This window comes from Ambystoma mexicanum, chromosome 1p, assembly GCF_040938575.1.
Source record: "Ambystoma mexicanum isolate Mex_15411 chromosome 1p, UKY_AmexF1_1, whole genome shotgun sequence".
Lineage (NCBI taxonomy): Eukaryota > Metazoa > Chordata > Amphibia > Caudata > Ambystomatidae > Ambystoma > Ambystoma mexicanum.
In genome coordinates this window covers 1,289,909,080-1,289,925,025 of record NC_090921.1, presented here as the reverse complement: position 1 = coordinate 1,289,925,025, position 15,946 = coordinate 1,289,909,080, and the positions used below count along the sequence as shown (strand labels likewise).

The 15,946-nt window shown below is 47.0% G+C and overlaps 1 protein-coding gene across 7 annotated transcripts in view; it reads left to right on the top strand.

Annotated features, from left to right (window-relative positions):
* Window positions 1-15,946, top strand: part of POLD1 (DNA polymerase delta 1, catalytic subunit) — a 1,263,933-nt gene that overhangs the window by 364,714 nt on the left and 883,273 nt on the right. The gene's annotated exons all lie outside the window — the stretch shown is intronic.

The window sequence follows — 15,946 nt, the reverse complement described above, 5'->3', positions numbered from 1 at the left end:
CCAAAGTATTCAATTTCACAATCATTTTCTTATTCCATGCAATCCTTCTCCCATTATTTTCAGCCTTTAGGCCCAAAAGCATAGGATTAATGTGGTTATCAGCATTGGGAATTGAAAGAGAAAAACATAAGGGAATGTGGTCACCCAACTCTACCTCCATAAGTGTCAGTTTTCCACAGGCTTGCTTCCAACTATTCGATACATAGAAAAAGTAAATTCTGGAGCTATTACTTTCTCTTTTCCAGGTGTATTTAGGTAAATTCCAATCCAAGGTATGATCTAAAAGACCCAAATCCCAATGATCAAGGTAGTTATCCCACCATATACCTCTTTTAAGATTGGGGTGAAGAGATCAAGGAATCACCCCTCTTTCGTTTAGCATAGAGCCCTCAGCACAGGCCGAAATAAAGTCACCTCCTAAAATAATACGATTTCCTAACCCCTTCTCGAACCAAGCTCCCAGAATTACATCAAGAGAGTCTTCCACTACTTCAATGGTCACCTTTAGTAGGTTCCAGTATAGATTTAACAGGTGGATCGGCTCTACGTTATTCTCTGATGAAAGAACAATGCCCAAAAGCCAATCACTCTTAAAAACCACATCATCATGGAACCCTAAGTTATGATCTATGGCAGTAATCAAGCCGCCACTAGGCGTACCCGCCAGCCCCCTTGATGCTAATGAAGAAAAAGTTTAAAAACCTTCTATATACATTTCAGACAACATCATAGTCTCCTGGAAAAAGTAAATACGGGGGCAGGTATAGTTTTCCCTTTTGTTCAAAAACGTATTCAAGTGTAATCTCCCACAAGAATTCCAGGAAATCACATCAATATTAGACCTGTTAGGAGCACCCATTACCCTGCCTAAGTGTCTCTAAAGTTTTAAGCGCTGGTTGCAACCATGACCAGTCCTGACCACTATTAAGGAGGCTGGAAATTAAAGCCGACCCCGGACCGGAATTTTCTACTTTATTCTTACCCAATTGTGTGGTTTGTTGGGTTTGAGTATTATTCGGTTCCTTATATTGAAGGAAATTGTCGACCTCTTTATCATCTGCTAATATAGATAGATCATAGCCCAAAGAGTTGAGGTTTTTTTCTTGAGCACGTACCATATCTGCTACCATCACTGAATGAAAACAGCTTACCATTCTATGGTTATTGTGATTGGGTAGAGATAGCGTCTATATCATCTGTTATTGCTCGTAATAAGGGAATTTTTTTGAGCAGATTTAAGAGATGTGTTCTGTTTAAACAAGCCTGAGAATCTGTTTTATTATTGTTAATCCAACCCAAAATTTTCCCTGTATAGATCTTAGAAGGGGGCTGGGACAGAGTAGATTGCTTCTTAATGTTATCAATAGAAGATTTACTCGATGCGTTTCCTTGCGAATCCTGGATCATGAAAGATCGTGTATCTAGGGGGTTTTCCCACATATTATTAAGGGTTAAGCCACTCCCGCTCTCAACCATAGCAATCGGCCCATTAAGGGAGGGGATGCTAGAACATACTACCGGTGTTATTACTTGAGCAATAGTAGGGAGCTTAATTTGTTGTGTACCTATAGATGTTCTAGCATGTTTGGTACTGGTTATTTTACCAAACGCTGTCATCTTTGTTTGTTTGGTTTGTGGGCGCTCTTGCCCAAATTTCAATAAATTACTCTCATCCATGTTAGGGTCGATATTTCTTTCTCCCCTGGCTAAAGAGTCTTTATTTATGGGGTCGCCCTCTTTTTCCCTGTTAGGGCCCTTATGTACCCCACTATCCTCTCGCTCTTCCTGAACCAGGATGCTTCTGATTGCTTTGAGATTCGAATTTTTCTACCTTTAATTTTAGTATTGGGCCTATTTTTGTTTTTTTTAAGCATCCTAACCTGCTTTTTTGCCTTTTTACGTCTACACACTGGAGATTGGGGCACCTCATTTATATCATAGTCAGAACTATTAACGGGGCCTGTTTCATCGGTATTCGTCATGGCACCAGTTTCTAAAGCTTGTCCTACTAATTTTTCCTCTCTATGCTTTGTCTTTTGTTTACTTTTTTGGCCCTTTTTAGGGGGAGTATGTTGAATAATTATCGTGTCCTCACTACTAATATTCAGACATTCCCCCTCCGTTGCTATTTCTCTCCCATGCTCCTGAGCACTAAGATTTCCCAAATCCTGTTCTTGAGTAAGCCCTTCTGTTGCCTTCGTAATAACGTCCAAAAGGACCGAAGGACTATCTGGACAGCTCAGTTCCTTTCCATAATTTCTATTACTAGATTTATTAACTCCTTGACCTTATCTAGATCCCTATCCCTTTATTTGAAGAGGAAGGGCGATCCCCTGTAAGCATAACTTCCAACAAAGTGGTGATCTTGGCATCCATGGTTGTTAACCTAGTATCTTGTTCCTTTCTATATTTATCCAATAGACTCTGTTGTTTAATATTCTGTTCATTAATGGTTTTACCTTCCACTATGCCCTCCAAAAACGCCAAACAAGTCACCAGTTGGTTAAAAGCAGCTTGTTGCACTACCATAGAGCCACAGAGAATCTCTTCTGACTCACTCATGGTTTTCAAAGCCAAATTCGAGCTAATATGGAAGTTAGATAGGAGTGGTAAGAGATAGTCTCCTCTATCCTCCCTACCTAAATCAGGTATTTCCTGTTTATCCTTAGCTGCAGTGCGACTTTCCGATATAATTTGATGGGGATCAGTAGCTCTATCCACTTTTTTAGGTCGAAGGTACCCTTCCTTATCTGTTTGAGTATAGGATATCTTCCTATGTATGAGTGTTTTGGATATCTCTAGAGCAGGTCTGATAGGGGGTTGTTGGCTACCCTCTTGTTTCCCCATTGTAGAAGTATTTCTAAATTGTGAGTGTGCACCACTCGGCGCACCCTCTGATAAACTCCTCGCCCCCTTATCTTTAGATGAGAATCTACCTACTGGTATCTCTAAATCAATAATTTCTTTTAGCAAATCACCCGTTGCATCTGCCATAAGAAAGAGTCATCCAAATCACTCTCCCCAATGGGTTGATTAAGATTATGCTTGGAACAAATAGGGGTCCCTTTAAATTGTTCTCCCCAACCAGCAAGCTTAGTGTTCCCCAACTGGGTAGAATCGAAGGTATACTGCATCTTATCCTGATTATCCTTTCCAAAAATAAATATTGCTGGCGAGATATGAGTGGACTGCTTAGTTCCAAACGGGTGTTTTCCCTTATTATTTCCCCCCATATTCAATGTTAATGAATCTGAGCCTTGAATTTCCCCAGCTTGCAGTCTTCCATTTATAATCATCTTCTGAAGAGGAGTGGAGACATAACGGACCACCCTTTTAGTACCAATTAAACTTTGTTGAAGACATTCTTCGTCTGTATGTTCCTGCCTAGAAACCAACATGTCCCTATGAGCCCCAGTAGCCTCTATATCTAATATATCTAAATTTCCCTCAGTAGGAGCTTCAACTTCCAAGGTTGCGGGATCAGTAGTGGGATATCCCTTCAAGCTCCCTTCAAATCTATCGTTAAAATTTTCATTGTTGTTTTCAACAGATACATTTGAGGCAGCCATATTTTCCATATGATCTGTATTAATTGGAACCACACAATGTATTGGAGAGCCCAATTGGACTTCTACTATCTTAGTCTCTTGACTCTCGACAGTTTCAAACCCGCTTCTAAGTGCAGGCATAATTAAGTGAATTGATTGTAAAGAAACACTCCCTTTGGATAGTACAGAAGAATAGAGGAGAGTACGACTCGCAGCCTCTTAAAAGTAAGAAGGGGGAGAAAAAAACAATTATATATAAAATGGCTGGGAAAGAATTCAATTAAAATTTGTATGACATTCAACAATTTTCTAATATCAGTATAGCATCAAATTTAAATGAATTATGTATATGTTTGCACTGCCTTGGGAACGCCCGATGGCTTGAGGAGCAGCCTTAGTCCGTCTCTCCTCCCCAATGTCCAACTATTAACAATAGCCCCAATGTATTTCCTCCTTAAAAATTAGGTCACAAGATTACCTCCAGAAACCAAGGCCACCCAGAGCCAAACAGCAGCAAAACAGTTCACCAAATATAAAATGCAATGCCCTTTATTCCGCAATCAAGCTTAAGGCCTCAAGGGTGACTGTGGCCAGCTTTTACTGATGAAAAAAGTCACGTGATACAACACGTGACCGCCAATAGGCTCTGCCCCCTCCTGAGAGCGAGCGCAAGGCAGCAAGAGTCTAGGAGACTCGCAGTGCTGGAATCAGTACGGTAGGCGCTCACACACGTTCCTTCAAGCAGTTTAAGTACAATTAAAGCAAAGAATGCAGCTACTGGCTTCCTGGCGCTGCCAACTGTCCGGACACACCACAAGCCAAGGGCAGACACCTAACTAGTAAAGGGGCATATAGATTCTTAAGGAACATCATATAGCCAGATGGGGGTGTGAAAGCATCACGAATAAGTACAATTAAAGCAAAGAATGCAGCTACTGGCTTCCTGGCGCTGCCAACTGTCCGGACACACCACAAGCCAAGGGCAGACACCTAACTAGTAAAGGGGCATATAGATTCTTAAGGAACATCATATAGCCAGATGGGGGTGTGAAAGCATCACGAATAAGTACAATTAAAGCAAAGAATGCAGCTACTGGCTTCCTGGCGCTGCCAACTGTCCGGACACACCACAAGCCAAGGGCAGACACCTAACTAGTAAAGGGGCATATAGATTCTTAAGGAACATCATATAGCCAGATGGGGGTGTGAAAGCATCACGAATGAGACACAGACAACGAGATAGAAGTTTAACGCATAAACCTTTATTGACTAAAAAGGGAGGGTTGGGAAAAGGCCTAACTTGCCCTAAGGTGGGATTTCCCTACCTAAATGAAACTAATTATAGTTTGCGTCAAGAGGTCCAAAGCAAATGTCTGTGTCCAAATGCTATACTTGCCCTCGCTTCTAGCTGAATACAATGTGTAGGGATGTCTGCATCGAATAAGTGTGTTAAACAATAGTTCAGAGCTTCTTCCAGCTCTTAAGTGGAAAAGGGTCTTCCATACCCATGATTCAAATAGTTCCCTCTACAACAAAGGGGTTCCCTTACCCTGGCTTTCAAGTCTACCAGTGTTTCAAAATAACACAATTCCTTGGGGTATTTCAGGTTCCAACATAACACAATTCCTTGCGATATTGCCCAGCTCCTCGAGTTTGGTTACTTGTCACCAATTATAAAGTTGTGCTCATCGATCTCAGTTCACATAGGCTTTCTTTATTTAATCAGTATTTCGAGGGTTTGGGTCCTCCGACGTATTCCATATCTATGACAGTAATCCCCACAGCTGTGCTGCTTCGGAAAATCTTTCGGCGTCTGCATCCTGCGTCGATGACGTTGATACGCCGCCCACCTCCGACGGCCGACGTCACTGGATGTTATAAGTAGGACGCACGACGCCCGTAGCCTCAGTTCTGTTTTTTCCGTGAACTTGTTCGCTTCAGAGATCTCGGCGCGCCTCGACTCTTTGGAGTTTGTTCTTTCGGTTCTTCGAACCTGTTCGTTTGTGAAGTATTGTCGAGATGTCTTCCTCTTCTACCACCCCGCGTCCGGGCTTCAAAAAGTGTGGGGACTGCGGGTCCAAGATGTCGGTGACGGACTCGCACAACGCCTGCCTCTGGTGTCTCGGGGAGGCCCACGACACGGATGATTGTGTCGACTGCCAGTCGCTTGCGTCCATGTCCTTGCGGGAATGTAAGAAGAAGCTGTCGGTCGGTAAGGTGTGCAAGCCCTGGAAGGCGAGGTCCACTGGGCTTTTGACGGACGATTTGAGGGGCGACTTTCTGCATCGTAGTGGTAAGTCTAGGGGGTCTCGGTCCCGGAGTGTGTGCCGCCACTCCCCTGCCTCTTCGAGGCACTCCCGGAAGTGCTGTCATCGGTCGCCTTCCTCGTCCGAGGACTCTGCCCGTCGGCGGGTTTCTTATCCCACCAAGCGTTGCTCTTCGGAGGAATGGGCTTCCTTCGGGAAGAAAATGTTGGCGATTCTTGAATCACAGGGCTCCGGTCCGTCCGCGCCTCCGAGAGGGGTCGGTCGTGACTGTACTGGAGACACCGCTCGTACGCCTTCGGGCGGTTGGCACTATTCGCGGGAGAGGTCCCGCTCGGACAAGGGGAATCGTTCCAGTCATGCTGAGGTCGTTGACTGACTCTCTCGAGGCTCCACCCTTGAGGCCTGTGTTGAAGCCGTCGATGTTGTCGACGCTGATTCACTCGACGTCGCCGCCGTTTCACTCCATGCCTTTCGAGGCTGTGGTGTCGGAGGTACCCCGTGGCACGGGGAACCCCCTAGAAAGGCTCTGGCCAAGGCAAAACATGTCTTTCTCCCATTTTCTTTGCCCCCTTTCTAGCCTATGGAGTATATTTCCGAGGTGGAAGAGGGTTCTGAAGATGGGATGGTTCCGGACACGGTGCCAGATGAGATTCTTTCTGGTCATAGCCAGATTGAGGACTTGCGTCAGTCAATGCATGACGCCAGTGGTCTGGACACCTCTCCGGAGGTGGAGTTCTGTAGGCCTGAGTCTGGCACCCATGCCGAGTCATCGTACCGGCGCCTTAGCTTGAGGGTCACGGACTACTTGGGGTGGTCTGCGCCCCCAGTTGATTTTGTGCAGGATGACCTGACGGATATCCTCGACCAAGGTCCACCCACTGACCCGGTACTGCCATTCCATATGGCTCTGCAAAGAAGGGTGGCAGCGGCTTGGACTGCTCCGGAGAGTCTCCCAGCAGTGGGCAAGACTTTGCCGCGAAAATAATCACCCAGCCAGTAGTGACCCCTGCTACTTGACCACGCACCCCACTCCGGAGAGTTTGGTGGTGCAGGCGGCTACGGCCCCAGCAAAGCAGGCGTCGTATCCTACCATCCCACCTGATAGGGACGACAAGCGTTTTGATGGCTGGGCAAAGAAAGTGTTTTCTTCAGGGAGTATGGCTCTTCAGGCGGCCAACTCCATATGTGTCTTGTCACGTTTCACGCCCACTCTGTGGAACTGTATTTCATTAGCGGCTGAACATATTCCCGAAGGGGACGAACAGGAAGGTTTTCTTGCTATTTACTAGGATGGCAAGGATGCAATGTATGAGTCCGTTCAGTCGGGTTTGGACATGGCAGACTGTCAGCCAGTCCATGGCGTTGAGCACCCCGATACGCAGGTTTGCGTGGTTGAGGAAGTCGGGGTTTGCTCCTGATGTGCAAGCCAGGCTCCTCAACATGCCCTTTGATGGTGAACATCTTTTTGGCAGCAAGGCTGACGAGAGCCTTGGGAGGTTGCAGACCTCCAAAGCTGCAGCGAAGTCGTTGGGCGCTGCAGTCCGCCAACCTCCGCCTTTTAGTCCTAGAGGACAGCAGTGGAGGGAAGGTTCCTTGAGTTATTACTCATCCTTTAGTAAAGCGAGTGGAGCTGCAAGTCAAAGGGGCAACTGTAGGAGTGCCAAAGGTGGAAAAGAAGGTACTCTAGGTGCCAAGGCCGCGCGAGCAGTTTCCTCTTTGCCCTCAGGCAACGCCGCAGCCGCTTCTGCTCAGTCATGAGGCCCATGCTTCGCCGGTTGGGGGAAGGCTGGCGCAGCATCTTGTAGAATGGCGTGCCATTACTTCAGATGTGTGGGTTCTGGAGATCCTAGCCCACGGCTACTGTCTTCCTTTCCGGCAGAGGCCTCACGACAATCCACCAGGAAATCTCTCTTTGAAGAGTCCGGATCCGCTCCTTGCGCAGGAAATTCATTCCCTGCTGAGAAAGGCGCCATAGAACTGGTGCCTGTAGCGGAGAGGAACAAGGGATGGTTTTCCCCTTATTTTTTTAATTCGAAGAAAGACGGGGGATTGAGACCCATCATGGACTGGCGCGGTTTGAACAAACTCCTCAGGAAGGACAAGTTCAAGATGGTTACTCTCTCTCAAGTCCTCCAGGCCCTTCAACTTCAGGACTGGTTGATGTCTCTCGACCTCAAGGACGCTTATTTTCATGTGCCGATCCATCCCAAGCACAAGAAGTACCTGAGGTTCGCGGTTGGCGACTCACATTTTCAGTTTCGGGTCCTGCCGTTCGGATTGACCTCCGCCCTGAGGGTTTTCACCAAGCTCATGGTGGTGGTGGCAGCGTTTCTCAGGAAAGGGGGGATTCACGTCTACCCCTACCTGGACGATTGGTTGATCAGGGCGCGCTCTCCCGAGCAAGTCCTGGATCATCTGTCTGTCATTTGCCACTCCCTTCATAGGCTGGGCTTCTCCATCAACTTAAAGAAGTCCCACTTGACGCCAACTCAGCGGCTCCAATACATCGGAGCAGTGCTCGACACGTCCCTGGGGCAGTGTTTTCCTCCCCAGGTGAGGGCTCATCACATTCAGCAGATGGTGCACAAGTTCTAACATGCTCAGAGTCTGCCTGCGTTAGAGTTCTTGAGATTGCTCTGCCTCATGGCATCCTGCATTCTTCTGGTGCCAGAGGCCAGGTTGCGGATGAGGTCTTTGCAATGGGCACTCAAGCTCCAGTGGTCTGTCCTCCGGCAGGATGTCGGACCCTGTTCAGGTGCCATCCTCGGTTGCCCACGACCTTCTGTGGTGGGCCGTCAAAGGCAATCTGATGAGGGGGGCTCCTTTTTGGCTACACTGGCCGTAGGTGACGATCATGACGGACGCATCCCTCACGGGATGGGGAGCTCATGCCAATGAGTTGACAGTCAGCGGTCGTTGGTCTCCGTCGGAGTCCAGACTCCATATCAATCTGTTGGAGCTGCGGGCCGTCAGTCTTGCCCTGAAGGCTTTTCTGCCGACTGTGCGAGGAAAGAATGTCCTGATTCTGACGGACAACACTGTGGCCATGCACTACCTCAACAAAAAGGGGGGGGAGGGGCCAGGGTCACTTCCTCTGTGCAGGGAGGCGATGCAGCTCTGGTTATGGGCTATCCAGCAGGAAATTTCGATCTCGGCAGTTCATCTGGCCGGAGACGAAAACGAGACGGCGGACGCTCTGAGCAGGCAGAGCATGATCTCTCACGAGTGAGAGCTGGCTCAGGAGATTCTCCTGGAGATCTTCGCCCTTTGGGGGACCCCTCAAGTGGATCTCTTCGCCTCCAGTGTCAACCGGTAGTGCAAAAGATTCTGCTCGCAGGAATTTCCTCCAAACGGAGCCTTAGGGGACGCGTTCGTGGCGGAGTGGTCCTTCTCCAGCATGGGTTCTGGCATGGATTCACATGCTCATGAATATTCCCCATCGTCAGGCTGGGAATCCTCGGTAAAGAAAAAATCAGTATCAGTTTCGTTTCTGATCTGTCTTTCTTAGTAGTAACCAATCACAGATCTCTGGGTCATACTGCTCCCAGCCAATGACTGCCCTCTCCCTAAGCCCCGCCTCTGGCAGCCATCCTCAGATTTTGGGAGTCCTCGTGTTTAGCTCTCGAGTTTACTGCGTTTTCACGTTTTTTCAGGAGATTCTCATTTTTTCGGTTTAATCGAGCCTCAAGCTCCACCGTTTCTACTTCCGGTGTGATTTGTATTCCTAGAAGCTGCGCCTCACGAACGAAGCTTTTTTTGACAATTGCAGCCCAGCGTGAACCCGGCAGCACTGCGAGCAGAGCTCTTGCTGCTTTCCCCTGCTTCCTGGAGGAGGCGGGGCTTATCGTGGACACGTGAGTGGTCACGTGTTCTCAAGGCCGCAATAACTGCCGGCATATCCGCCCGAGCGGCGTGTGATTTGTATTCCTAGAAGCTGCGCCTCACGAACGAAGCTTTTTTTGACAATTGCAGCCCAGCGTGAACCCGGCAGCACTGCGAGCAGAGCTCTTGCTGCTTTCCCCTGCTTCCTGGAGGAGGCGGGGCTTATCGTGGACACGTGAGTGGTCACGTGTTCTCAAGGCCGCAATAACTGCCGGCATATCCGCCCGAGCGGCGTGTGATTTGTATTCCTATAAGCTGCGCCTCACGAACGAAGCTTTTTTTGACAATTGCAGCCCAGCGTGAACCCGGCAGCACTGCGAGCAGAGCTCTTGCTGCTTTCCCCTGCTTCCTGGAGGAGGCGGGGCTTATCGTGGACACGTGAGTGGTCACGTGTTCTCAAGGCCGCAATAACTTCCGGCATATCCGCCCGAGCGGCGTGTGATTTGTATTCCTAGAAGCTGCGCCTCACGAACGAAGCTTTTTTTGACAATTGCAGCCCAGCGTGAACCCGGCAGCACTGCGAGCAGAGCTCTTGCTGCTTTCCCCTGCTTCCTGGAGGAGGCGGGGCTTATCGTGGACACGTGAGTGGTCACGTGTTCTCAAGGCCGCAATAACTGCCGGCATATCCGCCCGAGCGGCGTGTGATTTGTATTCCTAGAAGCTGCGCCTCACGAACGAAGCTTTTTTTGACAATTGCAGCCCAGCGTGAACCCGGCAGCACTGCGAGCAGAGCTCTTGCTGCTTTCCCCTGCTTCCTGGAGGAGGCGGGGCTTATCGTGGACACGTGAGTGGTCACGTGTTCTCAAGGCCGCAATAACTGCCGGCATATCCGCCCGAGCGGCGTGTGATTTGTATTCCTAGAAGCTGCGCCTCACGAACGAAGCTTTTTTTGACAATTGCAGCCCAGCGTGAACCCGGCAGCACTGCGAGCAGAGCTCTTGCTGCTTTCCCCTGCTTCCTGGAGGAGGCGGGGCTTATCGTGGACACGTGAGTGGTCACGTGTTCTCAAGGCCGCAATAACTGCCGGCATATACACCCTTGCGGCGTTAAGCCCTGGAGGCAGTAAGGGCTGGAGACGCTGTTTTGCTGTTCGGCTGTGATCAGTGAGTAACCTGAACTCGGATCTTGCTGCACAGTACATATCACTTTATCAGCTCTAAGGGTCTGGGGTGGAGAGTCGGACTCTGGCAGCTCCACTAGCTGTCGGGCGTTCCCTACCCTGAGACTGAGCGCTCCTCTTAGATCCTCAGACAATTGTGGTTTCTGTTAAAATTAATCCTCTTTGATTACGTATGGACTAAGATCATTTATCCTTAGTTCACAATACATCTGTTTTTATTATTCTGTTTTGGGGCGGGGGGGGCTGCATAGATCCATTTCTTTCTGTATTTTTAATCTAAGAGTGTTCTTGGGACAATTGCTATTATTTTCTTTCTTTTTTGTTGGCTGAGGTTGCCTTGGTCTTCAGTGTAACATTTATTAATTATTAGATTGCTGTGCTCATATTTTTTATTGACTGTGGTGTATATAATAGGTATCATTGCAATTTCAGTCCACTTTTAGCTTAACCTTTCGCTGCTATATTCTTAAGTCCCCTGTCTTTAACTACTGGGCTCTGGTTCTCTCTGAATGACACGCAAGGGACTGCGAAGTCAGACAGCTATGGAGGCCTCCCTGGCCTCGACTCCGTCTGCTACTGGTAATTTACCCTCTGTCTCATCAGTTACTACTGTCAGTCCCTCCCCGGTCACAATGGGGAATTTACAGCATGTTCCACCAGATGCCCCTTATAACCCTTTACTCCTTAAAACCCTAGCCCGGGCTCAAATCCATGTCAGCGATAGGTCCGAGGTACTTAATGCTATGGGTAGTTTACCCCGCAATGCAGCCTACAATAGCTGCATTTTTAATGGAACTCATGATATCTCGATAGACACACAGGAAGAACGCCTAGCAGCTACCTTAGCCTCTAATCTTGCAAAAGGGGCTACCCCTCAAAAAGATAAGGGCCATCTGGATTACTCCAATAACAATGTGGTTAATTCCGTTCTTTCAACATCTGCCAACTCCGACTCCAGGATGCCTATCCTATCTGTTAGGGCGGCTGACTCTGTAGCTATTGCCTCCGCACTACCAAGGATAACTGTTAATGGGAACTCTGCTCTTCCCTCCACTGAACCTCCACTCGAGGTTAACTCTGCAATTAGGGCCATTAATCATACTTCGACTATACATGTTAATCTGTCTACTAATGTGGCTGGTACTCCATATACGCCTAAAGGGAAATCGACACCTACCATGTTCAAAACTCCATTTAACAAATCCCATAATCCCTCCCTTAAAACAAAATCCAATCTGGGTATCCAAGGGAAACCAATTCAAGGGAAAAACATTTCACACTTCTTTGGAAAGAGGTCTACTTCTAGTACCCTTGTTAAATCCTTACACTCACTTCCTACAGTTTCTTCATTAGATCATACTAATCTAGTTGATGTAGTTAAGAAATTGGTGATTGAAGATCCTTTAGCTCAGGATATTGACGATAACAGCATCATAGAATGTGCAGACAGGGCAATTGCTGATAGTCACCAGGCCCCTAATTGCAATAATACTAATAATGTCACCCAGCAAATTTGTGATGATTCTTTTGCAGGCTCTCCTTCTGATCTCATCAATTTTATTGATGAGTACACAGAGAAACAAAATTGGTTGAAAGAAAGGGGTTTACTCCCAGACTCAAAAAAGGATCAGGGTAGCGAATCGATCTTACATCACACTCTTAAGGAGGCAGATGAAAGAATTAAACTTTCCCAACCCACTATTTCGGCTCTGAATATGGTTCTGAGTTCCTTTGTGAGTCTGTATGACAATATATGGTCTGAGGTCAGATCGCACTCTCTCCTCTTATCTGAAATTTATTCTAGGTTAGAGGGCCTTGACAGATTTGAAGAGTTAGTTAAAATTATAAAGGAAGAACATCCACTTTTGCCTACACACGGTCATGACCCTACTCCTCTTAATCAACTACCCTCTGCAGCCCATACCGTACATAAAGGACTTACCGTGATCACGCCAAGTATGCAGGAGGTAGTTTTAGTTCAGGGCCAGAGTCCTACGGTCCCTCAAGGTCCAGTTTTGAATTCTTGTACCCAACCCGCTAAGATGTCGATAACTACCTCTGAGGGTCGGCGAAAGTTTACTGGATCGAAGCCACTACTAACTACCCCTCATACCAAACTTACGATGGTATCAATGGAGGAGAAAGTCCAAGAGGAAGCGGCTGGTCAGCTTCCTAATCCTATTGTTCAAGGTCCTCCCCTTATGGGAGGGTCTTTAGAACTGGCAGATCTCTCCAAGGGTCCCCCTATCGCCTCCTCCCTGGAGTTCATATCTATTTCGACTTCAGAGAATTCATCTATTTCCATTGAACCCATCAAAGAAATCCTACATCAAAAAGTTGTGCCCTGTATAGGAAGGAAAAGGAAAATCACTCAGCAAATGAAGAAAACTAAAAATCAGAAAAACGTGAAACATCTAAATTCTTATACGAATCAATTTTTTAAAAATCTCTTCTTGGCGAATACTGTGGCTTCCTCATCTACTACTCTCGTTCCGAAGGGGACTGAGAACCATGCTGATTCAGTGGCTTCTAGGACCCCCATTTCGACTAGAGTGGCTAATGCAGCCACAGCCGACCTACTTCCCATTACAGCAGTTCTATCTCCCTTACCGGATGGTGTGGTTGATGGTCTCTCGATTAATAACATTCCTTCTCTAGTACTGGGACCCAATATCGAGGGGGTTGTGGACTCTGTGGCTTCTGGTACCCTGACAACAACCTCAACTTTACCAAAGCCGACCTCCGTTAATGCCTTGACTGTGCCTACTACTTATGCTACCGTTAAAGCAAAGGATTTCTCTACTGATGCAGTATCCCCGACTATCTTATCTAACTGTATATCAGGGTCAGTTCAGAGTCACTCAGAGACTACTCGGCCAATGACTACAGCAAACCTGGTTAACATTGATATGGTCAAACATCTTTTCCGGGAGATACTGGCTCCTAAAACTGTATGTGGGGCAGTGCCTAAATCTAATGTATGCCTGTCCCTAGATGGGGCTTCTTCCACCCCGCCCCTATCTCTGGAGCCAACGCTCACTGCTGTCACTGAGGGTTTCCCTGTGACTACTGAGCTTATAACGAGGGACGGGGATATGGGAGCTTTACTAGAGAGGGATTCTTCTGCCCCTCTCCCTTCTAACCCAGCTTTTCTAAGTTTACCTATTGCTGCCCCGATTATGGACCGTGATGGTGCTCCCTTTGGGCTCGATTCTGTTCGCTACAATACTTCTCTCAATTTCTGTGAAAGACTCCCAGTGGGTCCAACTGCTATTCAAAATAGGACTATACTAAGAGGTGCTAGGGGTCCCGACTTGGCGGTTGATTCTTTATCTCAGTTTACCAAAAAGATCTCTGACTCCCTTCCCAATATGTCAGAATCAAAAGTTCCTCAGGATATTATACAATTTACCAGCCTTTGGGGCCAAGATACGCCAATTTGCTTAAACCGTGGAAATATTTTAAAGATCTTCCATCAACTTCCCTCGCTCTCACTGATCTCTAGCTATGACTTGGATAGCATTATCTTCCCCATTCATGACCGGGTAGATGTAAGTAATATTATTCTTAAATCAAGAGTGGTTTTGGACTTGATCATGGGACATAAGGAAGGGTTAAAGCAACTTGGCTTTGAAGCAAATTTACTGAAATCCACCCAGCCCTCCACTAACAATGAAGGGGATCCAAAATATAGGGATAATCTCACTATGGTATATTATCCGGAAAGAACCTCACAGCCCCATGGGAGGCAATTCATGCCCAAATCAAATGGACACTTTCGCAATTGGGCACAGGTCACTGCAGGTCTGTGGAAATGAGTCCCTCCTGATAAATCCAGAACTACCTCCAGATGCTCTTCCTGTGAATTCCTTTGGGTTTCTCTCTTGGAATTCTAGAGGTAACTCTCACCTCTTTACGAACTTAGACACTGTTACTATGATCAGGGCTTCACACTGCTTCTTTCTTCAAGAAACCTGGATGCTCTCAACTCCCATTCTAGATGGGTTTAATATCTTTTCTCAAAATGCTAGACCCAGCCTGGGAGGGAGGCCATCGGGGGGTCTTCTCATGGGATTAAGAACTTCCTTGGGTTATAGGTCTAAGGTGCTTTTGGATACGCCTTTTGGTATCCTGGCCCTGGAGGTGTTCTCTCTTGATCTTACGGTTACTCTACTTCTGGTTAATGTATATTGGCACAAGGGAATCTCTCCTCTTGAGCCGTTTTTGCAAAAGTTAACGGATATGCTTCTTTCTTGGAGATCTGTGCATCCCAGGGGTAAACTGATCCTGGCAGGTGATCTTAATTCGGATTGCTCTATCTTTTCCGAATCCAAATATGACGACTTGGGACTAGCAATGGAGGACGACTCCCGCCTAGGCATGAAATTTGCACGTGGTCGTTGTTGGAATCTCGCCATGGATTCAGTGGGTCTTACTTGTCTCAATGGTTACTACGACGCTACCAATCTATCTCGACCCACATGGCGTAGATCTTCATTAACATCTACCTTAGACTACGTGTTTGTAGATCACTCTCTCACTCCTTTCTCGTCTAATGTCGAGGTTTCCTTCAATTCATGGAGTGACCATGGTATTCTTCGGGTCTCATTTCTTTGTCTCCTTCCAACTAAGTCTTTGCCCGTGGGGGGACCTACCCATCTCCAAACTGTGGGACAAGGGACAGGGGTTCGTTGGACTCCTCTCAATATCAGCCTACTGAATCGTAAACTGATCTCTTCTTTCAACCATACCTCTTTTTGTTGGAAATTGGCAGTTTTCAATACAGTTCATTTCGATAGCTTTCTCACTGCCTTACAGCGCAGTATTCACGGCCAGCTTAGGAAAGGTGTTATTAAAATATCTCACCCTCATAGATTTGATCAAGAATTGGCTAACGAAAAGGGTCTCACTAAGAAACTCATTAGAGATGTACAAGCCCTAGACATGGAATGGGCCGACAAAAATAAAAAAATTAAAACCATCCGCCAAAAATATAAAAACTATTGTAAGTTTAGAAAAGCTTCTATGCTACAAAATGATGCAGATCATATGCTTGCAGTGCTCATAAAACGAGATCTGAGGGCATTTTGGGTTACAGTAGCTAGCCTAGATAATGCGGCGGTCGCCGA